Here is a 7,124-nt window from a genome sequence, read left to right as displayed (position 1 = left end):
AAAGGAAACCAACCGTCAAAACACTTGAATTTTGTTTTTCAGATTATATACACTGCTTATTTTCAGATGCATTGTGTTGACGACATCGTGGTCGATTTCACACATACTTGTGTTACACCCACCATCAAACGAACAATCTTGTCTAAACCCTAATACAATTATATAGATTTTGTGAAATCAGCTGCTTCCTTCCGTTAGAAAAGGCTGACATTGCAAGAAACCTCTAGGTCTTGAAAGTCAGATTAAAATGTTGTAACGTAATCGTACCCATCCCTGTCTCTGCATTCCATTTGTTCATCAATAATGCTCGCATCGGTTAAAATTTCCTAAAATATTATCTCATGTATGTATAGGCCTACCATTCGGACTAGATATTATAGAGGCTTACTGCAATTTTTGAGAGCTTGCGGAAAAGGAAAACTGCAACAGTGTTACACACGATTATTTAAACTCATGTGCACTACTAACTGACTAAACAGTTTAAATGTTTTACTGCGAGATAATATAGACATTCATATATAAACGATAACGAAAAAAAATGATACTCGTTAAAGTTAGCATCGAGTGAACCCATATGCTCTTTTTCACCAAGAGAATAAAACCAAACTACAAGCTTACATAAAAACTGTTGCACTTCCCTAGTATACGTGCTGACGGCACTCAAGACTAATTCCAGGAGTGAAATTGTCAGATTATGGAGAAAAAAAAAAGAAGAAAAGTGATTACTCTCCGTGTTCAATTTTTTATGAAAATATACATTTCCTCCTCAAAAATGCAAACTGATATATTTACCGTTCGGATATTTTGCGCCAGGAAATTATGTGCATCACATCACACAAGGAGTGCGTACTCTTTTATTTTGATGGTAGGCCTATACTTGATGGGTTTTGTCCTCATTTTGCCGTAAATTCTATAGTCACATCTGCAGTCACCCCTGTTATTGTAATTACAAATGTTGCTTATTATGGGTAAATAGAATTCAGGGAGTTCTCGATCGGAAAACTGAAGTGGTCTTGATAATTAATGTGTTAAGGCTGGAAATTATTGATAACAAATTTCCCTAGCCATTGCACGTTTTCGATATACTGTCCTGAATTTTTCTCCAAGACATTTCTTTTCCCAACCGCAACGCCTTTGTATGACACCCATGGTGAAGTCTTACAAACGCTTGGCCCCATGAGTCCACCCGGCTTGCCCTAATTTCTTAAAATGGACCGAGGCAATAAAGAAGACCAACAAGTATAAATGATTGTAATCCTAGGAGGTCCCTGCGAGAAGGTCGACTGGACTTCACATGTGCACGGATACTGACCCCTTCCCCTATAACCGACACAATCACTGATAATTAACCTTCTAAAAAAGAGAAAGCATCAGAGGAACCCATCATGCACTTCTTCAGCATGACGCTAACAGTGTGCTGCTAATATCCCCGAGTATGAATGTCCTTTTTCCTTACTTTGGTTCTAAGTTGTATACGTGCTCCCCATACTTGCTCTCACACTAGACTTCTATTGGAATCTACGCCGAAGCAAGCTTGCTTTTAAGAATAGGTTCTTTCTTATTTCTGTAGCATTTTACTTAGATTAAAACTCTGATACATTGACCGTCATGTTCCACGTTAATCGAACATTTTACTGTACATCCAAGTTGGATATTATTTGTCATCTTGTTTTTTTACATTTCACCCATTTTTCATTGAGAAATACGAATGTAAGATTGAAATCGAAATAGTGTTATCCTAAGAAGCAAACCTGTCTAATCATCATGTTTTAGCCCTGATAGCAAATCTTTGAAAAAGAAATGCTAATTTCTGTTCAAAATAATGTAGCAATATAACCGCAGCTGCATATCTCGTCCTTTTGGAACAATTTATTATTATTGTATAACCGTGTCGTAATCACGGAAAACATGCGACTACCCTGTCCAGTGTTTTCGTTGTCAGCTGGAGGCTTTCTTTCTCAGTTTATTTCAAATCTAGCAATGTCTAGCAAATATATTCACATGCAATATCCCAACATCAAGTTATGAGCGCACTTGTTACTGACGCGATATAACAATGATGTATCTCGGTCGCGAGACACCTTCCCTGCTACCCTCATATAATCACTCGATAATAAGATGTAAAAGAATTCGTAAATATAGATAATAATAGTGCGTCAAGATTGTAGCTATCAAGATCCAACTCTATACCAAATACGCTATATATATGCTATTTTGTAGTCAGATAGTTGAATCGCATTCGTGCGTGAGCATATGTAGTGCACTAGGTAATTGTTTTTCATGGTTTTCTCTGAGAAATATATTATTTCGTATACCAGTTCTAATCTACTGACCAAGATAAGCCTGTATCATTCCCCACGTCATAAATGTCATGACCAATTTTCGCGACGTGATCAGGTAATTCATTGGGACGTTTTGGTGCCAATCCTGTCAGATATATGATTATCGGAATTTGTGACAGGCATGCAGAAAGCGATGATATGACGCGTATTCAAATTCCCATTCCAAAGTATTTGTTGAAGGCTGAAATAAACTGGAAAATGATTCCGATCTTCAATTTTACGCAGCACCATTGGCTGGAAATGAATAGCGATGGAGAAGAGCACATTATCTTTTCGCTCCACTCTTGGAAGTATATGCTCAAAGATAGGCTTTAGTAGCTGAGCTAAAGGGATTTTTTTTTCGAGTAAAGCTATAAGAGGCTTTGTACCCTTCATCCAAAAACGTTCAAGTAATAACAGAAGACTTTCGAAAGCAGAAAAATAATAGAAGAAGACAGTTAGTAGGGCTTACGGATAATGGGGGGGGGGGGAGGGGTGGGCGGCGGTATGCCAGGATGTGGCGATTCACTCCAAGTTGTGACTGTTAATCTGCTTAGCTACGGGAACAATTAAGGAACAAATTAAGATTAAAATGATTCCGATCCTTACCTCTAGGTTACCACGATGGATGAATGTTGTCACTCACAGGCCGAGTACTAGTCATTCTCACAGAGAAAATTTGCCTCTGTTCATCAACCTTGCACCCAGTATGATTAAAGACTCGCTTGGGATCTTGGTGTGTTGACTTGCTAACTTCACAGCGCAGTCGGGGGCACAGTTTATTTAACGGAACCCAAGCACCGGACCTGAGAAAACAACAAGTTATGTACACTCACGCGCAAGGGTTGGTACAGGCTCTGCTTTTTGGCCCAATGGTTTCCTTCGAGTTCCATAGGGCTATTGTTCGTGTCTGATCGATCCACGCGCTGGACAAAGAAGATAAGGGGAAGGGGGCAAACAGGACTCGCCCCGGTATCTCTGTCGAGGATGATGAACGGAGGACCCAAAAATAGAAGACCGAAGAGAAGACGCCAAGTTTCCATGGATGACCACACCGCGGAGGTGTGCGGAGGTGCGGTATAGCAAGGAGCTTCAAGCTCCTTGGGTATTCATCACAGTCAAAGGAGATATGCAGATACCTCCTTGATACACAAGTAGTCATCTCCCTGGGCAAATTATTTTCGTCGGAGGTACGCACGCGGACTGACGGCGTGCGCTTTACGGGCGGAATACTGTAATAGGATCTCGGTCTATAGGCTTCTTTCCACACCAGTTACCAAGCATGCCTGCCCGGGTCGCACCGGGTCATGTCAGCAGCGAATATTAATATCCATCTCTAGTAAACATGGATCTACAAACTCTGCTTCCCCCGTGGTTTCCATACTGAACTCCCTAATGTAACCATGAGTGCAATACCTCCACAGAAATCAAACTCTTCTGGAGTTTTCTTCTGGAGTCCGGCAATTCAATGTATTGTGATAAAGCGAGCAAAATTGTAAACTTATCCGGCCCGATCACTTCGGTTTTCCGTCTCATCAGTCAATCTTAGAGCCCTATGAACCCCGAGGTGACAGCGATGCAGTATGAAATGTCAAAGCTATGCCCATTCCATTCTCATGTTAGATAATGTGAATACGAGGCATGTACTCATATTCATTAATTCTTAAACATAAGAACACTCGAAAATAGTGACATTATAGTGCACAACTGTCACAGAAAATGCTCATCTCATCTAAGTTTTCTGATACATCGTATCTCGTAAAGCGTCAAAAGGATGCACCCAAATTTTTACACCACGATTCTGATTTTGTTTATATATATATATATATGCATACATATATATCTTTTAAAAAAGTATAGGCGGATCTCGAGGGGGACGCACCGGGCGCACGCCCCATTCTATTTTTTGGTAAAACAAAAGAAAAAGTAAGCAAAAATTGGGGCGCGTGCGCCCTCCCCTTTGAGTTTTGTTAATGCGCCTCTACTTTACGGTACTCCTGGATCCGCCCCTGGATTGTAATCGGTAGGTAGGTTAAGATGTTATTATGGCGGTAATGCCAAGCGCTATCAAAAACGACAATGACGCCACTGGTGACGACGAAATTGATACACGTATAATTATAATTCATATTGATGATAATGATGATTATGGTTGACAATAATTTGGGTTTGAATTTGACCTTGACCCTGAACTTTTGACTAAATTTGAATTTATATCATAGAAACGGGAGAAATAAAGTGATTATGATACCAAGTTTTCAGGGGTGTTTTTAATGGGGTCTAGGGCAATTACCCCTGGGCAATTACCCCGGACCCTCCCCGTGGCCGTAATCCTAATTGTCATCCTGAACCTAATCGTAACCCTAACCCAAACTCCTATATAACGCTAAACCTAACCCTAACCCTAATCTTCACTCTAACCTTACCATGAACCAGTATTTAGCCGGGGGTAATTGCCCTCGGAGGGTTATTGCCCGGATACGTTTTAATGAACAACTATCTTGGAATTATCTTTGATGATAGAATGCACTTTTTTGTTACACAAAATATCCTAAAGATGTTTATATCATTCGTTTGTTTCATGCCATATCAATTATTGAAATGTTATTTTGGGATTCACTTCATAGAAAATATAAAGCGTGTTACCAAATTTCAAAAGCGGGCTATTTGCATAATAACTCACTCCTCATGGTTTTGTCCAGCAACACACCTCTATTGTCAAAAAAATGCTCATTTATGAATTGATATCTTTGGAAATTGCCAATTTCATCTTCAAATTTCGTAACATTTTTTTTAACCTGAAGTGTTTAATGAGTATTTAATTTCGAATTGTTCAGTTCATAACTCCAATACTAGAAATGCCCGAAATATCCATCCTCCATTAATCGTACTTCAATATCACGATCTTCCATATTTGATAATGGTTCAACCCTTTGGAACTATTTGTCAAATTAATTTAAGTGTAGTATGTCTTTTTCAAATCAAGAAACTTTGTGGAAAAACAATTTGTTTAATACACTCGAAGGCTAAATGTAATTTTTGAGACTTGAAGAAGGTATTTCATATTTGTCCTGTACCCTTCATATTTTGTATGTTTTAAACGTGATTTCGACTGATGATTTTTTTTTTTTTGTAAATCAAATCCGTGTTATTTATACATAAGGGATCACTATGAACAAGCCTCTAGTGTTTGCTTTCTCTGATTCCTCCATTATCATCTATATGTTCGTTGAGTATACAGGGAGGTGGAAGGGGTTCTCTTCCACCTCCTTGGTGTATATGACCATTCCCTATGCCCAATGTGGAAATGAATTCAACTTAAACGATTAGATAATTATCAAACAATGTCAATAAAAATAAATGTTAGTAACATAAACACAACCAACATGGATAGATGGGGAAACAAATGTACATATGCAACTGATTGACAAATTGCCCTACATCGACGTAAATAAGCACTGAATTGATCTGTGTTTTAGTAGGAGCCATGATAAAAAATCATGGGCGTACATACTCGAGCAGGATTCGAACCTACGACCTCCTGATCACCGGTGATCAGGAGGTCGTAGGTTCGAATCCTGCTCGAGTATGTACGCCCATGATTTTTTTATCATGGCTACTACTAAAACACTGATCAATTCAGTGCTTATTTACGTCGATGTAGGGCAGTTTGTCAATCAGTTGCAATGAAAACATCTCGACGGAAGAATTTCATGAATTTGAATAACAAAGCAGTACCCGCTGCATGCTATAAGGATTAGAACCAACACTTGCTGTCGGGCGAAAGCTCGGTGGTCTAGTGCAGATGACGCCTGTACGGTGATCAGGAGGTCGTAGGTTCGAATCCTGCTCGAGTATGTACGCCCATGATTTTTTTTTTTATCATGGCTACTACTAAAACACTGATCAATTCAGTGCTTATTTACGTCGATGTAGGGCAATTTGTCAATCAGTTGCAATGAAAACATCTCGACGGAAGAATTTCATGAATTTGAATAACAAAGCAATACCCGCTGCATGCTATAAAGATTAGAACCAACACTTGCTGTCGGGCGAAAGCTCGGTGGTCTAGTGGAGATGACGCCTGTTCGGTGATCAGGAGGTCGTAGGTTCGAATCCTGCTCGAGTATGTACGCCCATGATTTTTTTATCATGGCTACTACTAAAACACTGATCAATTCAGTGCTTATTTACGTCGATGTAGGGCAATTTGTCAATCAGTTGCAATGAAAACATCTCGACGGAAGAATTTCGTGAATTTGAATAAATGTACATATGCTTATCGAATCTGCACAAGGCACCGTTACCGGTCTAAATCGCTTCATTCGTGAATACACTTTAATCGTACAAAAATGGTTAATCGTAAAAATGATGAAGACGATGACGAGAGTTATGATAATAAGAATGCTAATAGTAATAATGATGATGATGATGATGAAAACAATAATAATAATAATGATAATAATGATGATAACAATGATAATAATAATAACAATACTAATAATGATAATAATGATGATAATAATGATAATAATAATAATAATGATAATAATAATAATAATAATAATGATAATAATGATAATAATAATAATAATAATAATAATGATAATGATAATAATAATGAGAATAATAATGTTATTATTGCTATCATTGTAACTATAATCAAAAGATACTGAGGACAGCTCTACTCATGACAGTCATAATCACGACTACACACACTGCACACACACACACACACACAAAAAAAAAACATGATCTCACGATTTAGGTAATAAGAACATATGGATACCAACAAAAAAGTCT

This window comes from Diadema setosum, chromosome 9 (assembly GCF_964275005.1).
Source record: "Diadema setosum chromosome 9, eeDiaSeto1, whole genome shotgun sequence".
Taxonomy (NCBI): domain Eukaryota; kingdom Metazoa; phylum Echinodermata; class Echinoidea; order Diadematoida; family Diadematidae; genus Diadema; species Diadema setosum.
This window is presented reverse-complemented; position numbering follows the sequence as displayed.